General features: G+C 36.3%; 1 protein-coding gene and 1 long non-coding RNA gene across 9 annotated transcripts in view; one reads left to right on the plus strand and one right to left on the minus strand.

The window, feature by feature from the left end:
* The window catches only part of OPCML (opioid binding protein/cell adhesion molecule like), a 1618997-nt gene that overhangs the window by 216713 nt on the left and 1379626 nt on the right, over positions 1-22658 (minus strand). The window lies entirely within an intron of this gene.
* LOC103101963 (uncharacterized) overlaps positions 1-22658 on the plus strand; it is a 62839-nt gene that overhangs the window by 29588 nt on the left and 10593 nt on the right. The window contains exons 3-5 of one of the 3 annotated variants that reach the window (XR_008918112.1): positions 15662-15810; positions 18420-18654; positions 19049-21052. This is a non-coding gene — a long non-coding RNA (uncharacterized LOC103101963). Of the gene's footprint in view, positions 1-15661; positions 15811-18419; positions 18655-19048; positions 21053-22658 lie in introns of those variants that run through there. The other 2 variants (XR_008918111.1, XR_001622188.2) reach the window with 2 other exon arrangements.

A 22658-nucleotide genomic window follows, 5' to 3' on the forward strand; every position in this document is an offset into this window, starting at 1 on the left:
GCTAAAATTATCCTTTACAGGAGGTGATTAGTGGATCATTTCAATTTCTATTTCGTCCTCTGGTTCAAGAATATCTCAGCATTTTTCCCTGATAATTTCTTGAAAGGAAATGCTTAGTTCTTTTTATGATTATGGCTTTCAAGTAGTACAATAATTCTTAAATGATCTCTCCTGGATTTTTTTCTAGTTCAGTTGCCTTTCCAATGAAATAATACAGATTTTTTTCCTACCTTTTCCTTCTTTTGACTTTGATTGTTTCTTAATGTCTCATGGAGTTATTAGCTTCCACTTGCCCAAATCTAATCTTTGAGACATAATTTTTTCAGTGGGTTTTTGTACCACCTTTTTACATTTGTCCAATTCTAATTTGTTAAATGTTCTTTTTCTCAGTGAATTTTTGTACATCTTTTTTCATGAGGTCAATTCTACCTTTCAAGAAATTCTTCTCTTTGGACCTGAGAGCAATTCCTCTTGTTCTTGGAGCCTTTGAATGCAGCTGTAGTGGTGTTGGTTTCTTCTTCTAAGTTTGTGTTTTGGTCTTCCCTGTCACCAAAAAACATTTTATGTTGAGTTTCTTTTTCTTTATCTTCCTTATTTCCCAGTCTTTTTCTTTTCCTTTAATTAGAAACATGTTAAATTTGGGCTCTGTATCTCTGGTGAATAGACCATTGTTCTAAGTTTCAGGTTCTTTGTGCAGTTGCCTTCTGAGGTAATTCTAGGGATCTATCTGTTTTTAGTTCTTCCAAGGAGGTATGATGTAAGGAGAGGTGTGTTTAATATTCTTCTGGCCTGTGTTCTTGTCTGTGAGTAACCTCAAGCACTCTTTTACCTCTTGGAACTTTGACCAGAGTCCCCTGGTCTCTCCTTTGACTGCAAGTGTTGGCATCTGCTAGTGCTCCTCCTCACCCTGAGATCATGCCCCCAAACTGAGACCTGGTTTTGTGTATGGTCAATGAGACAAGAATCTTGCACCCAAAGTCAATAAAGAGATCTTTATAATTTCCTTCTGAGCAATTGTTCGAACTTCTCCCTCTGCTTACTCTCTGTGAATGAGAGCTCCAGAAGCTCTTGCTGTTTTATCAGCTGTGCCAAAGACCTATTGCTTTTATGGGGCATACCCTGGCACACTGCACTCCAACTCCACCCCACTGTGCCAGTCTTCTAAGTTGTTTTGTGCTGGAAAATTACTTCACTTTGTCTTTTTGTGGGTTAGGCTGCTCCAAAATTCATTCTAAGATATTATGTCATAGTTTTGGGAGGGTAATTTGGTAGAGATCAGATGATATTTTCCTTCTCAGCCATCTTGGTTTTGTATCCCCTCCACCAGAGGACAATAAATTGATTAAAATACAAAGAAAAGATCTGTAAAGATTTTATTAAAGAATGCTTTCTACTACCAATAAATTTATTCATTAGTATTCTATCATTCTAGTCTTAGACATATGGCTTCAGGAGTTAGAAATACCACTGAAGAAAAAAAAAACATTTAAAAGAGTCTTTTCAATATCTGCCTTTTCAGTTCCGACTCATGTACTGTCAAATGGAGTTAGAAGTCACTCCAGAAGGTATTTACCAAGGGACATTAGCATATTGCTATTATTTTATCTTAACTGGCCCCTCAACATCATAAGATAATTCTTATCGCTTAGTGAATTTCTCTATGTTGTACCCTGTAGCTATTTTTCCAAATATTATTTTCTCTCCACAAGCCTCCGATAGTACTTCCCCCTACTCCTTCTTAAGAGGCAACATTGCCTCATGTTTTCCTGAGAAAATAGATGCTATCTGCCTTAACAGGATCCCTCTTCACCTTTAATCTAGATCTCAAAACCCCTTGTCATCATTGTCCATTCTCTCCTCCTTTACTTTCAAATAAAGCAATAATCTTTCTCATGAAGGACAATCTTACTAGTTATGCCACTTATGAGATTCCTTCCCATCACTTCCTATTCATCACTTCCTTTCAATCGCTGTTCCCCCATCCTCTGAATATTTGGAGCCTTATCACCCTGGAATATCCCTCTACATCCCTACTTTATTTCTAACATTGGGGAATACCTCTACAGGTCTCCATTTTGGGAAGGAACCCACTCTAGGTCCTAGGTCCTTTAATTGCCCTCCGGGAACTGTTTATGAATATCTAGACTTTTCCTTTGTATGTCAGCTATTTTCTCATGTTGCTACTTCCCTCTTCACCTGAGGCTCTCTCACCTTAAAACTTTGCTTGTGGTCTTCTCACCCTGGGTCATCTCTGCACCATGTCTACCCACTTAATCTAGGCTGGCCATGCTTCATTCCTCTTGCAAGGAATGTTTCTAACTCTACAGAGTTTAATGTTACCCCGATCTCCAAACTTCCCTTCTTGCTTATCAGCTCCCTTTTATTTGTTTTTTTTATCCCATTAGAATGTAAGTTTCTTCTAAAGATCTAAGTTTTTGGAAGAACTCAACATTCAACAAAAACTATTGGGGAAACTGGAAAACAGTATGGTAGAAACTAGGTATAGTTCAATACTTCACACCATATACAAAAGCCAAAATGGATACATGATTTAGAAATAAAGGATGATACCATAAACAAATTAGAGTAACACAAAATAGTTTACTCATCAGCTCTATGGACAAGTGAAAATTTTATGACCAAATCAGACATAGAAAACAGTATAAGATATAAAATAGATAACTTTGACTATATTAAGTTACAAAGTTTTTGTAAAAACAAAACCATTGCAACCAAGATTAGAAAGAACACAAAAATCTAGGGGGAAAGCTTTTTTTTTTTCTTCATAGCTAGTGTCTCTGACAAAGTCCTCATTTCTCAAATATAGATAACTGAATAAAATTTATAAGAATACAAGTTATTCCCCAGTTGATAAATAGTCAAAGGATATGAAGAAGCAGTTCTCAGACAAATAAATTAAAACCATCTTTAGTCACTTGGAAAAAATGCTCCAAATCATTAGAGAAATGTAAATTAAAACCACTCTGTATAGTACCCTCACATCTATCAGATTGGCTAATATGAAAAAAAAAGTGATAAATAGAGGAAATGTGGGAAAATTGAGACCCTGATATACTGTTAGAGAAGCTGTGAACTGACACAATCATTTTAATTTGGAACTGTGCCCAAAGGGCCATAAAACTGTGTATACCCTTTGTTCCAGCAATACTATTACTAGCTCTCTAGACCAATGAGATCAAAGGTAAGGGAATAGAACTTGCATCTACAAAAATATTTATAGCAGCTCTTTCTATAGTGGGAAAGAATTAGAAACTGTAGAGATGTCTATCAATTGGGGGAATGGCTGAACAAGTTATGGTATATGATTATAATGGGATACTATTATGTCATAAGAAATGACAAAAATGATCACTAAAAACTTGGCAAGATTTATATGAAGTAATGTATAGTAAATTGAGCAGAACGTTGCACATGGCAACAGTAACAATATAATATGACCCACTATGAATGAACTATCTATTATTAGCAATGCAAGAATCCAAAATAATTGGAAGGGATTCATTAAAAAGACTATCTACTACTATACAAGGAGCTAATGAAGTCTTGATGTAAATTGAAGCAAACCATTTTCCACTTTATTTCCTTGAGTTTTTTTCTTACATAATCCATATGTGTCTTCTTTTGTAACATGACAAACATGGAAATATGTATCGCATGATAGCACATGTATAACCTATATTGTGTTACCTGCCACCTTGGGAAAGGCGGCCTGCCATATGGGAAAAGGAGAGGGAGGGAAAGAACATGGACAACAAAATAGAAAATGATTATTAAAAATTGTATCTTCATATAATTGGGGAAATATAATAATAAAAATGAATGCAAACTTCTTGTGGGCAAGAATCCTTTTTTTGCATGTAGTTATATCCCCAGCACTTAATATCGAAACACTTAATAAATATTTCATGCCTTGCCTTTTTCCCTCCTGATGCTCTCTTTAAACCACTTCCTATCTACTGACTTCTTTGCTGAATAGAAATATAACAAATTGTTACTCATCTTTTAAAATGCTTTAGTTGGCTTTTTATCTCCTTTAAGCCACTAACTTATACTATAGCTCTCCTCCCAAGGAGGGGGAAAAAACCATGGAATTTCTACATTGAATGCCTCTGATTCATTTCTTCTCATTCATGGGTATTCTAGAGTACATTTATATTGGCTAAAGAGGAGATATGGTTAAAAGTTCATTGTGAGTATTTACTGTTCAGAAATTGGCAAATGCTAAAAATTAGGGCTTGATTTATTGTTTTACCTTGATGGAGAAAACAATGGAGAATACCTTAATAATTCATATTAAGCTTACAAAGTATGACATATGTTCTTTTTTCTTTCTTTCATTGTTAAACATACCAACATATCCTTTAACTCAATCTTCAATCTTTTGAAGACTTCTGACTTCATTCAACTGAAACTGCTTTCTTTAAGGTTCTCATGACTTATTAAACTGCTAAATCCCATGGCCTTTCCTCAATTCTCATCCCTTTTGGCCTAATTAATATCAATGACAATGAAGACCACATGGTCTTTTTGAGTACTTTCTCTTCCCTTAGTTTTCATGAAATCATTCCATTTTACTTCTTCTCCTTCCTATCTGGCCATTCCTTTGCTGCATATCCTTTTCCTGCCACCTCCCCAGATTATAGTTTTCTCCTTCCTTGCCTGTGATCATTTTTCTTCTGTCTCCAGTCTCAAAAACCTCAATAATTCCTGCAGATTTGTTTATCATCTCTTTGTAAATAACTATCAGAGGTACATAGTCAACCCTTCTTTCTTATCTGAGCTCTTTTTTCCCCCATGATAAAAAATGCTGATTAGACAATACTAACTCAATGTTCTCTAGGCATCTCAAACCCAAGATATTCACACTAAAATGAATTACACTTTCCTCTGAACTACTACTCATTCTAATTTACCTGTTCTTTTTAGGGCACCAATATATTTCCAGTCTCTTAGATCTAAACATAATACTTACTTTTTATTCCTCACCTTACCTCACTTTCCTTAGAGTTCAAGTCTTATAAAATTGGTAACCAGGCTTGTTAATTCTACCTTCCCAAAATCTTTTGTGCCTGTTTCTTTCACTTGAATCACACAGAATCCAATTTAGTTTTGACCATCACCATTCTTGTTTGAACTATTACAACTGCTTTCTAATTGGTGTCCCTGTTCCATATTTCCCCACCTCTAATTCATCCTGCTCATACCTACTAAATTGATATTAACAACACTTAAGTCACATCATCCTACTCCCATGCTCAAAAAGCACCAATGGCTCCCTATCACCTCTGAAATTTGGTCAAAATAACTGCTTTAATGCTTAAAATCTTTCATCATCTGGCCTCTAGTTACCTTTCCAAGTTTATTAATCACTATTTCCCCTTGTGCACTCTCCATTGCAGCCAAAATGGTCTTCTTCCTATTTCCCTTAAATGGCATTTCATCTCCCATTTCTTTGTTTTTGTAAACCATGTATCTGTCTGGGATACACTTTTTCCTTATTTCAAACTCTTCTGTTCCCTAGCTTCCAAAGTTTATTTAATTGTCTTCTATAAGTGGTCAATCACAAGATCCACTGATAGCAGCAACACCTGAGTTAAATTTATTTGTTGATCCATTGATTTTCAAAGGAGACATATCTTAGCCAAAGTTGCCTGCTACCGTTATGAAAATTGTTCAGCAAAGAGCTCAGATGGAAGGATTCCTTTTAGATAATGAGGTCTTCCAGCTGCTCCTGTTTGCAGATGACACTGTGCTGCCTATATACAAAGACTTCTAAATGAGATCTACAAATACTCAAGAGAGTTTAGCCCCAGAGTTCTCATTGGAAAAATCAAGTGGGATGAAAATTCCCCATTTTCCAGTCTGTGAAGTGTCTGAATGGAGAGTCTTTTGATCTGATCCATCAGAGAGCACAGATATCTGGTAGGCCCTGTTGATGGATAATGATGTCAGCTGGACTTTTCTGGGGGAAATTGTGCTGCTAAGCTTTTCCTTAAAGAAAATAAACAAAATAAAATCTTTTATTATTTTTTATTTAATATTTATTATTACCACCAATAAATGATATTACTATCTTGCCTTATAAATTGTGGAATATTTCATTCTTTACTTCTGAATCACATTTCTAATACATCTTTTACTATATTCCTCTACATCTATCTTCTCATTCTCATGTCACCAAGTAACATAGTATATGTTTATATTATCATAGTGTTTTTAAAAATAATATTTATGGAATTTTTTCTATTTCTTCATCCTTTTCAATTCACCATTGATATGAATAAAATTATTTCAAGAGTTTGATTTTGGGTAAAAAAAATATCAGTTTGTTGATCAAGCCAGCATTATAACCAGTAAAGTGAAATAGGTCATTGACACTCCCCATGACCAAAGATGTTGTGATAGTCCTGGTATTCATATACACTTTTAGGATATCATTATGAAGCTCCTCCCTTAAACTTCCCAAGACATTTTAATTGGCAAATAGTTAATTGGGAGGTGGTTCATCAGACTGTCTGCACTTTCCCATCCTTATGTATGGAGGTTACATACAGGGAGGAAAAAAAAACTTTGTCCTCTTCATTTATTAACCAAATTCTGTTAAAGGAAAACATTCTTTGGGATTTTTAAGGACAAAGAAAGTGCAAAAAGCAGCATACTGGATAAAATCTCTTACCCAGGACCCAGACATAGAAATATATAGCAATTCTCTCTAAAGTACAAGAATTGATTGGGATTTTCTTAATCCTTGGCTGTGATGTAGGAATTAATATAGTGTGTGAAAAAATCAAATGGTAGCTATTAAACTATGATTATTTACATAGTGGTTCTTTTGCAAATACTTCTCATGAATACTGATATACATTTTTTTCAGAGAGACAGAAGTAGAGGATTGTATTTTAGCCAAAGACCATGCAAAAACAGGGACCTGGGAGATGAAATATCATATAAGGGATATAGCCAATCATATATGTTGACTAAAAGACCCAAGACATTTCTTGGTACTTTGGGACATATGATAAAACAAACGAGGCCATTTCCCTTACTAACCTTTTTTAAGTCTTTGTGCTTAACAGGAAATTTACTTTGTCTGTTGGCTTAATTTATGGTCAGACATACAGATTTATATGATTAAATTCCTCCAGAATTGCATGGTACATGTAAATTTGTAGCACCAAATTAACTATGATGAAGGGTGGGTGTATAAGGAGTAGTGTAAAAGATAGCATTTTAGAGATGTATTATAGGAATGGGTGATCATAGACTCAGAATAATGTTCAAATTCCTGGAAGAGGATCTCTAGACATTAAGTGACCCTCTCCCTTCACCTGTGGAAGATGATGGATAGACAAGACAAGAGTCATATAGGATGAGGTGGGGATGGGTTGAGATTGCTACTATTGGAGAGAATACCGCTATTAATTAAACCACAGATTCTCTAATATAATGAAATATTAGTGTCCAGATCAAAGGAGGCACTATTCCAATTATCCTATAAATTGACTAAACTACATCTTAATGATTTATTCAGTTTGGGCCACCACATTTTAAGAGGGACATCTATAAAAAGGAAACTCTCTATAGATAGGATATATATCATGAATAGTTAGGTAGCAGAGTTAATAACAATAATAACAAGAATTTATTAAGCACCTAGCCTATGGTGAGGCATGCTAAACACTGGGCATACTAAGATAAAAGACAGCCTCTGTACTTAGGAAGCTCAATATCTAATGTAAGAGACCACATAAAATCAACAATATTCAAACAAATTATAGATAGGATAAACTAGAAGTGATTGAAGAGGGAATGAACTAATATCAAAGAGAAACAGGAAACTTTTTAGAAGATGGATTTTAGCAGAAGCTTAAAGGAATCCATGGCCAGAAGGAAGAACCAAAGAGAGAAAGAATTCTGTGCATGATAGTGAACCAGTGAAAATGAATGTTGGACTTAAGAGTCAGGAAAACATGAGTTTAAATTCTGTTTCATATGCTTATTAGCTGAACAACCCTGGGCAAGTTACTTAAATCCTCATTTTCAGTTTTCTCAGCTATAAGATGGGGATAGTAACTCCTATTACAAAGAGTTTTTATAAGAGTCAAATGACATAACCTGCATAGCGCCTTACAATCATTAAAATGTTTATGGGAGGTTCTGGATTCAAATTTGTACTCAGACACTTTCTAGCTGTGTGATCATTGGCAAGTCGTTTAACCCCCATTGCCTAGCCCAATCACTCTTCTGCCTTGGAAACAAACAAACAAAAAGTTATTTAAATGGTAGGTAAAAGTAATAATAAGAAGATTAGATAGTGAGGGAGGACTCAAATTATGCCATATGAGAAACACTCAATGGCTGTGGGGGTGGGCTGTGGAAAAAAGAGATTTATAAAAATATAAATGAGTAGAAACAACCATCAGTAACATAGTGGTTTAAGCTTTTCAGAGTATTACGCATGGTATCTTATTTCATCCTGAAAACAATTTTTATGAGACATAGCCTAATTATTATCCCAATTTTAGAGTTGAAGAAACTGAGGAAAATAAAGGGTTATTTAAATGACTTGCCCAAAGCTAGTAAATGTTTGAGCCCAAATTTGAATTAAGTTCTTCCTGAATCCAAGCACAGGTCGCTATAAACTAGCTAGAACAGCTGTCATCTTCAAAAGGCACCAGATTTATTATCCCTGGCATATCATACCCACTAAGCTGGAAGCTTCATCAAGAAAGATTTTATTCTACTTTTTTCTTTTTCTAAAAAAAATGTTTAACATATGTTTAGAATACTTTTGAGTTCATAGAATAATAAATACATTATGACCAATGAGGGAACATTATTAAGTAATAGGATTTCAATTCAAAGGTAGCAATCTTGTCATTTGCTACTTATTTGAAATTGGGCAAGTCACTTACTTTCTCTAGGAAACTTGTCAAATTCCTAATCTCTAGTATAAAGATGGTTGGATGTGATTGCCTCCAAAATCCCTTCAAGATATATACCACAATTCTACTTTTCCATAATTAGAGCTCTGATAATGGAATGATCTGAATTTTGAAGTAGTGAGGTCTCCATTTATATTCAAATAGAATCTGGTAGAACACTTATCCTTGTTTGTTTTAAGACAGAATTTAACTGATTGGTTGATAAACCAAAAGATGCCTAATTTTCCCCCACTTCTAAGATTTCATTAAGATGATTTGAGCAAATAATATTCCTCCTAAACTACAATCCTGATCCTTAATTTTTTTTATATATCTTGAATCAGATTTCAAAATCAGCATGTCTAAAACAGAACTTATTTTCTTTCTCCCCAAACTGTCCATCCTATCCAACTTTCCCAGGTGCTGAGGCTCACAACTTCAGTAGTGCCATCTTCAATTTCTCATTCTCACTTCACTTATCTAATCTCTTGTTCAGTCCTGTCATGTCATGACTTTCTGCCCAACATCATTCATACGCATGTCCTTCTCTCCACTCACAAATCCACCAAACCAGGAAAAGTTCTCATCGCCTGTCAAAGGGGTATTGCAACAGTCTTCACATTGCTCCTTCTGCTTCAAGTTTCTTCCCAAACCAACCCATTCTCCATTCTGCAGCCAAAATTATTTTCCTAGAGCATAGCTCAGTCTGTGTTTCTTTTTTTTTTCTCAACAAACTCAAGTAGCCGTAAATTAAGCCATGTTCCAGGATTGGAGTCAGTGAAACTTAAGTGCAAATCCTTCCTTAGATACTATATGACCTTGAGCAAGTCATTTAACCCTGCTCGCCTCAGTTCCCTCATAGGTAAAAATGATCTGGAGAAGGAAATAGCAAAACATTGCAGTATCTTTGCCAAGAAAAGTTCAAATGGGGTCATGAAGAGTGAGAATCAACTGAAATGAATGAACAACAAAAGCTCTAGGATCCAATATATAGCCCTCTGTTTGGCATTTAAGGCCTTTCACAACCTGGCCTCTTCCTATCTTTCCAGGCTTCTTACATTTCACTTCCCTTCACATGCACTATACTTTAACCATACTGTTCTACTTGCTATTTCTTGCATAAACCACTTTGTCTCTTGAGTCTGTGCTTTGCGCTGGCTGTCCCTATTCTTGTAATGTTTTCCCTCCTTGCCTCCAAATCTTAACAGCTCTGACTTCCAGGGAAAAAAGGGAAAAAAACCCACCTTATATTTTCTAAAATATTTATAGCAGCTCTCTTTGTGGTGGCAAAGGACAAGAAATTGAGGGGATGCCCATCAGTTGGGAAATGGGTAAATGACGTATGATTGTGATGAAATACTATTGCTCCATAAGAAATGACAAACAGCTTAATTTCGGAAAAACATGGAAAGACCTACATAAAATTATAAAGAATCAAACAAGTCCAAGAGAATATTATATTCAGCAACAGAAATATTGTTTGAACAATGACTTATGTAGGTCTACCTCCAGAGAAAGAAATTATAAATAGAAATAAGTAAGACATAGCTTTAAATATACATATATCTTTTTCATCAAAAGACACAATCTCTAAACAGATGTGGGGAGGAAGGGAAGGAATTTAAAGTAATTTTAATGTACCAAATAAATAAAATTAGCCTGAGAATTACAGATGGGATAGGGAAGAGAGTAAAGAGAACTGAAGAAAGCTAAGTAGTCTTGAGCCTCAGGCAGAGGTGATGCAGACTGATGCTTTTACACACACAGGAGAGATTTAGCCAGTGGTGGGTACCAGCGGTATTTCGAAGAAGGGAGCTGTGATGTGAGTTCATGATGTGGTATAGGGAAACAGTCCTGGATACAGAACATAAGCTGAGTTTCACCGGCTAAGGCCCAAGTCTGAGAGAAAGTACTTCACTTGTCTTTTGGAGGAAATAGGTCTCTCTTCAAGTGTGACACCTAATGTCTTTATAAGTTCCATTCCCCCAGGAGCGTCAGCAGAAAACTGTTTGCCTCCATTTCCTGGAGTGTATTTTTTAGTACCTAAATGAAGTGTTTGCTGGCTTTTTTTGAAGTGGGTGAGCTGAAACTCACCCTAGAGAGAGCTAGAATCGCACTGCTGTTATCCTTAACAGTGACACCAATTTGAGCCACTGAAAATAATTGGAGGGGCTCCAATTTACTGGGGACAATTTCAAAATGATATTTGAGTTCAGGGCACAAGAGGTCCCAAAGCAGCCCCCAAATAATAGATGGTTCATTTCTGGTGGATTTAATTTTCTGAGTGATGAAAAATGAGGGTCTATGCCTGCACTCAGCTAGAGCCCCTCTCGGTGACAGCAAATGCTCTCTTGTGAGTCTGTAACTGTTGGAATCACTGACGGAACTTAACAAAGCAGAAACACACGAGTTATTTTGAGAATGGTGGATAAAGGGGAAAATAGGAACTGGATTACAAAGATCTGGAGCTAGAAGGGACCTCAGTGGCCATCTTGTCCAAATTCTTCATGTTACATGTAATAAAATGCCCAGAGGTTATGACTTGGCTCAAAATCACAAGGTCAGCAAAGCCCAGAGGTGGGATTTGAACTCAGGTTTTCTGACTCTAGATCTAGTGTTCCTTCCATTGCATCATGGTGCCTCTATTGTCAGTGCCTCTATGCTAAATTGTGAACCCTCCTGTGTACTTGCAGTCTGAAGGGAGAGAAAGGAGAAGGAAGACAAGAGAAAATGAGAAGCATGGAATAGGAGGAAGAGAACAGTTCTGGAAGAAAAACAGAAGTGTCAAGGAGTCACAGAAGGGCATGTAGGTAGCTCAGTGGTTTGATGATGGGATAGAGATGGGAGGTTTTGAGTTCAAATCTGACCTCAGATACTTCTTAGCTATATGACTCTGGGCAAGTTGTTTAGCTCCAAGTGCCTAGTCCTTATCCTCTTCTTATTACTTATTATCTTATACTTATTATCAATTCTAAGACCAAAGATAAGGGTTAAGAAAATAAAAAGAAGTAACAGTGAGGGATGCCCTGAAGTCTTCAAAAATGAAGTCAAAATGAAAAGAAGAATTGTAGCTCTGAATAATGGGAGGAAAAACCTTAATTCGATTTGATGAAATTCCTCCCTTTTTTCAAGACTCAGATTGAGTGGTCCTTTTCTTCACTTCTTCCTCCTCCCATTTCTTATTTCATTTTGTCTAGACCACTCTATAAGCCTTATCTCACCTGTCTTTATATCATATTTATTTTTGTGAACATCTTCCTCTATCACCATGCCCACACTACACTGAAAGACCCTTGAGAGCAGCATGTGCATTGTCTGTCTTTGTATCCCCAAAGTATTTTACACATAGTAGGGATTAGTGGAAGCAGAAAAGGTTATGTACAGTGCAGTGCAGGGGACATTCATAACTTGGAAAGCCCCCAAGGCTTTGGAGTCAAAAGTCCTATGTCCAAATCCAGCCTCTAATACTTAATACACCTATAACTTCAGCACTTAATACAGTACATGGAATAGTGTAGGTGCTTAATAAATATTTGCTGATTGATGGATGACCTTGGAAAATCACCTTACTTTCTGAGCTAATTAAAAGTCTCAGTTTTTTCTTCTGTAAAATTAAGGGGTTTATGATAGATGAACTCTAGGATCCTTTTTAGCTGAGGATCTGTGCTCATAAGATCCTAATAATTTTTTCTTTAATTAAATGGATGATGATTCTGAGACAATGTACTATGGAGGTCCACTTATCCACTCCAGGGTCTATTTAGTGGGCATTTTTTTCATCTGATATCAGTAACACTTGAAAATCTGATGAAGGTGCAAAGAGACAAGTACTACTGCTAATAAAAATATGTTTCGGAAGAGCATAATATTTATGCAAAGCTTTACATAGAGGAGCCGGTCAAGCAAAGATCTCTTTCAAATGTTCAATTCCCTTAAACATTTTTAAGTCAAGAGGGCTCAAGTTCTCCATCGCTGCTCTGGGAGTGATACCAAAGAATCCAATCTATCACTTCAGGGTTTGAACCATGTTGAAATTAAAGTTCTGAATTTCCTTAGCAAGGTTTTATATATTTCCTTTCACTTTTTCCCTCCCACCCCTCAAAGAAACTTATAAGCACCTCAATTCAGTTCATAAGCAATTCTCTCTCTCTCATTCTCTCTCTCATTGTCTCTCTCTCTCTCATTCTCTCTGTCTGTCTCCCTCATTCTCTCTCTTTTATCTTGTCTCTCTTATCTATCTTATTATCTTATGCCTTTGTTTCTGTCTCATTCCCTCTGTCTGTCTATGTTTCTGATTCTCTTTTTACTCTCTCATTGTTTCTCTCACTGTTTCTCTGTATCTCTGTCTGCCAATCTCATATCTCTCTCTCTTTCTCTCTCTCTCTCAGTATTTACATAATGCTGGCCATTATCACACAGAATCAGATCCTAGATAATAAAATCAGATAACCCAGATGAGGAGGAGACATCTTCCTGTCTTTCTTTTTATGTTGAACCATATTGCATGTGGCTCACCAGGAACCTAAGTCCTTTTAATGTGTATTATCTACAAAGAACTTTTGTTGCTGTTCAGTTGTGTCAGACTCTTTGTGGCCCTGTGGATCATAGCAATCCAAGGGGTTTTCTTGACAATGATACTGTAGTAGTTTGCCATTTCCTTCTCCAGTGAATCCATTGGAAATTTTTGTCATGCAATCAGAGGTTAAGTGACTTAACCAGGGTCACCTAAAAGGTAGTCTGAGCCTGTATTTGAACTCAGGTCTTCCTGACTCTAGGATCAGTACTCTATTTACTGAGCCACTTATCTACCTCCACAGAGTGCTCACCTATGAGAATAAACCACTCAGGAAAAGTCCTCCCTTCAGACAATAACCACTGTAATCCTGGGAAATGACAAAATTCCACAGAGGGAGGAAGAAAATGTGGCTGCAGTCAAGGAGGTTATCACTGAATTATTAAGGCACCCTAACCCAGTTATTTTAGCATAATAATAAAAAGATCTCTCTATCTCAATAGCCTTTTGAGGCAACTCTACTTGATGATATGGTCTCTTTGATGCCATAATAACATGGTGCCTGTCTAGTAACTTTCAGAGCCTGGCTACAACTTGTCTTTCCAAAATGATTTCATGTTACTCTTCTTCTTAAATCTCTATATTCCAATCAAAGTAGGTTATTAGCTATGATCCCAACACATCATTCTGTATCCTTCCCAAAATATTCTCCCTCTGCACTTCCAATTTGGAATCTTTTGTTCCTTTCAAGGCTCAGCTCAAGTTCCCACTAGGAAATAAAGCTTCCCTGATTCCCCTCAAGATATCAATACTCTGTGCCCCTGGCTCCCTAAATTACTTTGTATTTAGTGTCTGTCTATACACATATTGATTTACCTATTAAACTATACGCCCACATAGAATAAAAGCTCCTGGAGGGCAAGAACTCTTTTATTTATTTTTTCTTTGTATCCCCACTGCCTCACACAGTACTTTGTGCACACTGGGGACTTTATTAATGCCCGTTGAATTGAATCATATATTTAAAATGGGAAGGGGCTGCAAAGGCCATCTAAGTCAAAACCTCTCATTTTCAACACTAGGTAGATTGAGGGAGATTGTATGCCTTGTTTAGGGTCACTTGAGTAGTAAATATCAAAAAGCAGTATTTGAAACCAGGTTCTCTAACACCAGAAGTATTACTCTTTCTACTTTGTCTATTGTTGTTTGTGCTTTGTTTTCAGAGAGGACCAATGACATCAACAAGGTGTATCTTGGTTTTTGTGTAAATTGGTTTGAAGTGAGGCAGAGTTACATAAAGTTGTCAGCTTCAGTCTTTCTTCCAGAGACATTGAAATCCAGTGGCAAGACAAAAGTCAGAATGACTGGAGATGGTCTTGGATGCAATGGATGGCCTTCACATTTTCTCTATCTGATCAAATTCTAAGAGTGCCACAATTTCTTCTTCAGTCTTCCTGGTCTTTGAAAAATAAAACAGTTGTTCTTATCTGCCCATTCCACCAAGGGAAGTCTTCATATACTTGAGGTAGACATTCCCCTAACTAACCCAAGAGTTTGAGACCTGTTAGTTATGCTCAACCTTGTTTAAACTACAACATTTTATTAGGATATGACTACTGCATGTGCTATGGCTTCTTGGAATCTTTGGTGAGAATTGGGTGGCTGGTAGATACCAAAAGTGGTTGAGTAACCCCTAAAGGAGCTTGAAAAGCCTTCATACCAAAGGTACTGCCCTCATACATTCCACTGCCTCTATAACTGAATTCAAAAAAGGTTAAATTATGCAGAGGGCACTTAAAAGGTCAATTCTGACAAGACTTTTAAAAATAAAGTTTTAGCATTTATAAGGCTATGGTTCAGTTTTCTGGAAATTTCACTCATCCAGAACACTGCATTATCTGATAACACTGAGTCAATTTCATATGACCCTACCTCTCCTTTAAAACCCACAATACACTCATTTTAAGTTCCATGCTAGCCTGACTTCAGGCACAGATGGAAGCCCTGGGGCTGAAATGGTTCTCCACTCTGGTTTTGGATTTAAATGCTGAGTTTGACGTGTAAACTACTAATTTGGCAACCACTTCCCAAACTCCCTTTTCTACCACCCACATTCTTATCCTCTTATTAGCTCTGCTCTATCCTGCCAGAGCCTTGGGGAAGTTACCCTAGCAGAAATAATTCTGCATGTGACCCTCTGTAGGAATTTTCTACCAGATTCCCAACTTCCTGGTGCCCACAGATGTTTGAGCAAAGGGAACTGATGCCCAGACCAACAACTAATTCTGCAAAACTCCCAGGATTGAAGAGGGAAAAAAATCTTACAGATGAACACTGACTGCCAAGTTCTGGGTAAGTTCTCCTTTCTGCAGTTCCAAGTCAGACAGCTGTTCCACACCCACCAGGCTCAAGTAATAGAGTTTATTCTTTTTTAATTATTATGATCATTCCCTTGATGCACTTGCATTTTAGGCAAAATGTTTTACTGGCCCCTGTGTCTCCCCAAAGGCACCTGACAGTGGGACAAGCTGGGCATTTGATCTTCAGCCCCAAGTCTAATCAGAGTCTCTTAGGCCTCTAGTTAGTTCAAGGGTAGGGAGCAAACAATTCCTTTCCAGGCTCTAGAGGAGCCAAATCCAGCTTGCACCTGAGGACTATAGTCATGCTCACAAAGTTTCATCATGGCAAGAAAATGATGCCACCCAGCTGTGGAACTTTTGCTATAGCTCATTCCCAAAGAGAAAATGCAATCATTCTCCCAGCAAGCATTTCCAGACTTTTTCTTACTAATTTGGTCATCTCTTTCTTTTGATCAATCAGGTAGCAATGTTAAAATCTCACAATAGAGCGTAGTGGGAGGGTTATGGGGGGAAGATGAAGAGTTGTATTTTTGCTGGTTGAAAAAAAAATTAAAAGTAAAATAAAATTCAAATAAAAAGAAATAATGTAGGTTTTTTAAAAATCTTCTAAGCATACAAGGACCACTGAATTGGATCAAACAAAGGGGAAATTATATCTGAATGATCTACAATAGTTTTTAAAAAAATGGTTATCTTCCTTCTTAGAATCAATACTATGTATTGGTTCTAAGGCTGAAGAGAAGTAAGGGGTAAGCAAGAGCCAGGTTGTGACTTGCCTGGGTTTACTTGCCCAGGAAATATCTGAGGAGCGATCTGAACCCAGGGCCTCCCATCTCAAGGCCTGGCTCTCTATACCCTGAGTCACTTAGATGTTCCCTACTATAATTCTTTGAGAGAGGAACAACATGTGAGGATGAAAGGAAATACTAATATTTCCCTTACAGGAAATGGACCTGAGGCTTAGAATTATAACTAAATTAGCTCAATTAAGGTAGTAGCTAGAAGAGTTGAAATTCACCTCCAAATACAAAATTCTTTCTGAGAAACTATAGTCTCAGGGAGAAAAAAAAAGAGCAACAATAATTTAATAAACTTTGGATAATCTTTTGAGAGGAAAAAAGTATAACAGGAAATAAGTGATTGAGGAAAATGTATCACCAAGATTAAGACAAATTCTTATCCTTTTGAGATGATGTAATTAGATGTCATTTTATCAGGAATCCCTTTGTGTCCCTCTCAGTCTGAATCTTGATATACATGAATAATAGAGGATCAGATATGGTATGGTACTTCTGTGATTCCAAGGAAAATGTAGAAGATACTCATTGTTTGAATGGTATAATAAAGGATTATTTGAATGATAAATGATAATTAAAGATCAGATCTGCTAATCTCCTCCCTTCCTCTCTCTTTCCCTTCAACCCCTGGTTACCTACCCTCCTCCCTTTTTGTCCCTCCTTGTCCTTCCTCCCTCCTATTTCCCTTTGATTCTTCAGTTGGTCTCTCTCAATCAACTCAGAGTGATGTATCAAAAAAATCACTCTTTTCTCTTCTCTAAGATAAGTAAGGGATTTAGTGGGGAGAAAGGTAAAGATAAGAAAATGGAAAGAAAGGGGGTTTGGGGTTTCCCTAATACTAGAATATTTCCTAGGTTGGAGGATGGTGGAATATAGTTCAGATTGGGAAAATGGGTTAACAGGTCTGGAAATTCAGTCACTGTAACACAGCAGAGAAATCAGAGAGAGCTGGACTTTGTCCTTTTTTCTTTCTGTCCCCAAGCCAAGATACTCCTTCATTCTGTCTCAAAAGCAAAGAGACCCAGTTTTCAGTTTGTTCTGATCCTTTCTCAATAGTCTTTTCTGGTCATCATTCTAAACAGAATGTTCTCTTTTGAGTGACAGCTCAGCAGTCTCAGCTATTGCATCTCTGTTGCAGACTTTTCCATTTTCTCACTTCCACAACATCACAATGGTCCTACCTCTCCTCTCTTTATGCTTTTAATTAAAGAGTCTTTCTAATGCTTAGGTCTGATCAGATCCATGTCTGGCCCAGCTATACTCTCTTGCTTTTCAGAAAACACTACTAACTTTTTTTTCTTGGCATTCATGATCCTCCACACAAATGGTAGCAAAATCAAATAAAAAATGAGGGACCCTAAGGATCTCTTTGGGTCTCCTACTAACTTACTTTTAAAATGTCATTTTGTGTATGTTTCATTGTATTTTAATTTATTTTGTTACAAATTCTGCAATTAGTTTTTTAGTGGGTTTGGTTTGCACTCAATGGTACTATAGGGCAAATGATTGAAACCTCTGCTCCACAAAATAGTTGTAAGGTACCTTTCAGAGCATAATTTATGCTATTCCCTTTGCACACTCAAAACCTCATCTAGCCTAGATTAATTGTTCTTTGATTTCGCTCTTCCCTCCCCTAATCTCATGTTTATGTACATGCCATTTCCAGTTTGATAAATCAATTCAGCAAACATTTATTATGTTACTATTGTGTACAAAATACAAATATACAAAGTGACATAGTTCTGACCTTTAAGGAACTTATACCCTATATCCAAATCTGAAACATACTTATTTCCTTTTCTAGGAAAGAGAAATTGGGAAGCATGCAAAAGGCAGAAGCAATGGCTGAGTGGTGACCTGTCAGTCAAACTAGAGGTTCTGATTTGGAATGTTACCAGGAAAACAGTTGAAGGCAAAGCCAATGGCTAGCTGAACTATGGGTATTTTCCTGTTACCTTGTATCAGGAAAGGAGGAAGACAGAAAGAAGTAGTGGTCCCTGGTGTCTTTGAAGGCAGAAGAAAAAAGGACAATAGTCCAGGTATCTCTCTGACTTGCTCTATTGATAAAAGACATTTCTCTCAATTTGAACTCTATCCCAATATCCTCCAAACCTAAGGCTCTCTGTAGTGTTAGGGAAATCCCCAACCCTCTTACTTCATTCTCTATCTTTTCCTGTCTTCCCCAAATAAACCCTTACTTAAGATAAAAGAAGATAAAGAATATTTCACTTGAAACATCATTAATTCACCCTGAGTGGTTTAGAAAGAAGAAGAAGAAGGGGGAGGGAAGCTGAAGAGGTTGAAGAGGGAGAAAATGGGAGGAAGGGAGGTATAGAGGGAGGAGGGAAAGACAGAAGAAATAAGATAATTGACTGATCTATTAGTTATCATTAACAATCAAATATAGTCCCTTATTATTATCTATTATACTAGGTATGAAGACCTTCTATTCCCTTAATGACCAGTCAAGAAATCACTATCTCCATGTTAACTCATCAGCAAGAAGTCATGAGGATTATTGGGTTTATAGCTGAGAAATCATTCAGTCCAGCCTCCATAATTTCACAGAAGGGGAAATGAAAGTGATTCTCCTTTTCCCTAAAACCATCTTCATACAAATATAGACAACTAATAAAATTTCTTCAGTGAGGTGAAGAAATTGTGTGGGACCTTTCCCACCCTGAGGCAGATTGCAATATTTGATTCACTTATTCTTTGTCCTACTTGTTCTTTAGGATAAAGTTGTTTAGCTTCCAACTAATATAGTTTTTTTTCTACAGTTCTTTGTTGAATTTAATTTTTAAAACATGTTCTGAAAAGGATGCATTTATTAAAACTGCTTTTCTGTATTTGGATGTGAGACTTTTATGTCTGATAATATGGTTGATTTTTATGAAGGTGCCATGTACTACTGAGAAAAATGTTGCTTTCTATTGCCATTCATTTTTTTCTTGATCTCTATCAAATCTAACTTTTCTAAAATTATATTCAATTCCTTAATTTATTTATTATTTATTTATGTAATTCTGAGAGAAGAAGGTTTATGTCTCCTACTAACATAGTTTTATTGTCTGTTTCTTCTTGTAACTCATGTCACTTCTCTTTCAGGAATTTGGATGCTATGCCATTTGGTGTATGTATTATTAATACTGATATTACTTCATTATCCAAAGTACCTTTTTTATCAAGATGTAACTTCCTTCCTATCTCTTTTAATTAGAACAATTTGCTTTTTCTGACATCATAATTCCTACCCTTGTCTTTTTAACTTGCTAAACCACAATAGATTCTTATCCAGCCCATTACTTTTACTCTCTGTGTATCTCCTAGCTTTAAATTTGCTTCTTGTAGACAGCATATTGTGGAATTCTGGCTTTTAATCTACTCTACTATCCTCTTCCATTTTATGGGTAAGTTCATCCCATTCACATTCACACACTTTGATTTACTTAGAAAAAAAGTCCTAAGAAATTGTTTGACATACACAGAAGTTAAGTGAACTTAAGATACAGAAATTCCCTCTACCAATGCAGATTGGTAGCATCTATAATTTATACTATTAGAAGTTTTCTCATGGTCACACACTTTACATGTTAGTCATCAAGTCAACAAGAATTTCCTAAATGCTTGAGTATATGTCAAGAATTTCATTAAGAAACAGGAATATAAAAATAAGCAGAGAGACATCTTCATCAAAAATCTTTTATTCTAATGGAGGAGATAGCATATGAAAAAAGGCAGCAAAGGGGAGGTCAAGGCAAGAAGTGTAAAGGTTGAGAGGAGAGATGGGACAGGAGTGGAATGAGCATGAATGGCCTGGGAACTTTTACAGAAGGAAATTCTAGGAGGTACACATTAATCAAAAGTGGCCACAGGAATAGGATGAACTTCCATTATAAGAAAAGGCAAGGGCCAAAGGGAACATTCAAGGTAAAAAGACTGCTTTAGTGTGGCAGAAAAAAGCCCAGAGAATTAGAGTCTGAGTCAGAAGAGAAATGAAGGAGTGAACATGAATGACCTGGGTTTACAGAATGAACTAACCAATCAGAGGAAGGAACGGGTTAGTCTTCAAAAGTAAGAAGGTTGCTGGTAAATGTGTAGATGTGTAGTCTTGCTCTGTTCACACATACAGACACACACACATACACATTTTAACTCAATTTTGCTCTAGGAGAATAACATCATTTGACATCGTCACAGTGATAAAGCAAGTCAAGTGTTCTCACCATTTCTGTGTAAATAAACTGTCATAGTCTTGAAATATGCATTTATGTTCCTTCCATTAGATACTTGGCTTTGAGGCCAGATTATAGAAGAATCATGCTACAAAAATAAAGTGAATACTTTAATAATATACTTAGAGACTTTTATAGATATAAAAACAAAAGCTAAAAGGTTAACTGACTTGCCTATAGGAACAAAGATTATAAATCTCAGGAGTAGAATTTGAATCTATGTCTTTTTTTATTATAAGAACATTACTCTTTCCAGAAAGTGTTTTTGCCACAATTATGAATTTGGTATTGTCATTATCCTTATTTTATAAATAGAAAAACTATATTTCAGAAAAATGAAATGATAACTTAGAATCACATAGCTAAGTATCTGATAGAGAACTTGATCCCAGGTCTTCTAAATCAATGTAATCTTGTTTTTCTATATGATTTTTCCTAAGCATTTAATCATATTCTAATTTTTATCATATCTATATGATTGTCTTATTTTGTACCTCCTTTCCCAAATCTATATGGTTTTAAATTGTTTGAGCTCAGTCTGTAAACCTTTGTATCCTCCAGCACAGTACCTGGAACATTGTAGCTATTTAATAAAAGTTTATTGAATGAATAAATGAGATCTTTAAAAAGAGAGAGAGAATGAAAGAAAACAAACTATGTTCTGAAGAGGGTCATTTGAAAAGAACAACAAAAATATCCTTATAAGGGACACATATATGTGGTTGTTTGCCTCTCCCATATACTTTGGATCATAGAAGCCAAACAATATCTTGGAAGGTATTATTAAAAATTTAGAGGACTTATAACAATACATTTTTTCTGAGTGTTCTCATATTTGAAGTAAGCTATATATTCAAACAAAAAGAATTCCAAGGCATCAGATCTTAAGTTAAAATGCCAGATTCCTCCTGCTTTAAAAGCTTTAACCTATGACACAGAGAATTGTATCCTAAATCCAGCACTGCTCAGAAATTGGCCCATGTGTCTGAACAATGACTCAGAGACATGGAAAGTTAGCTCTGAGAGGCCAATAGATTAAAAAATATTAAATATTTTTCAAATGTACAATTAGCTGGCAGTATACCTCATCACTTGTCACTTAGAAGGGATCAGCATAGAAGAACCATTTCTTTTTCTTCTAAACACCTGTTTCCAGGTGCCCTTGTTCACCCAAATTTTTACTAACAACTGCCTCTTCCACTTGGAAGTCCTGGGTCTTTATTTTTAATTCCATTTTACTCAAATGGGAGAGGGTTAAAAAGATTAAAAAGTGTGACTTGGGTTGACCAAGCTCCCCTTGGATGGCCCTCAACCCTCACTCTCTTTTAAGGACAGTTAAGGTCTGCCAAAATGGAATATAAGATGGGGAAGAAGGAATTGGGTCCTATGTGAAAAGAAATATTCAGACCTCATTCTTTGCTCTAGGCACAAGTAGTTTTCTTTTTTTAAAGCAGAATTTATAAAATTTATGAAAAAAGTTGATAAAAAGTAATTTTTTTCTAAATTAGCAGTGTACCTATGAGAAAAGAAATGTCAATGTGTTCGGTGATGGAGACAGAAAGGGAAATGGCATTTTTCTTCCCCCCTCCCCTTTCTCTCTCACTCTCATAAATGCCTTCAATAAATATAAAGCTCCAAGAAGGTGCCAGATTAGAAGCTCAAGAGACTGAAGTCAATTTAGCATTGAACACAGAGGCCAGTGTTTTGGCAGCTGGGGCTTGTCAGCTTCTTTTGCCTTCTTCTGGTTGGATTTCCTAGCCACTGAGGAAGACTAACAGAATACTATTCACTGAAAATTTGCGAGAATG

The sequence above is a fragment of the Monodelphis domestica genome, chromosome 4, assembly GCF_027887165.1.
Source record: "Monodelphis domestica isolate mMonDom1 chromosome 4, mMonDom1.pri, whole genome shotgun sequence".
NCBI classification, from domain to species: Eukaryota; Metazoa; Chordata; class Mammalia; order Didelphimorphia; family Didelphidae; genus Monodelphis; species Monodelphis domestica.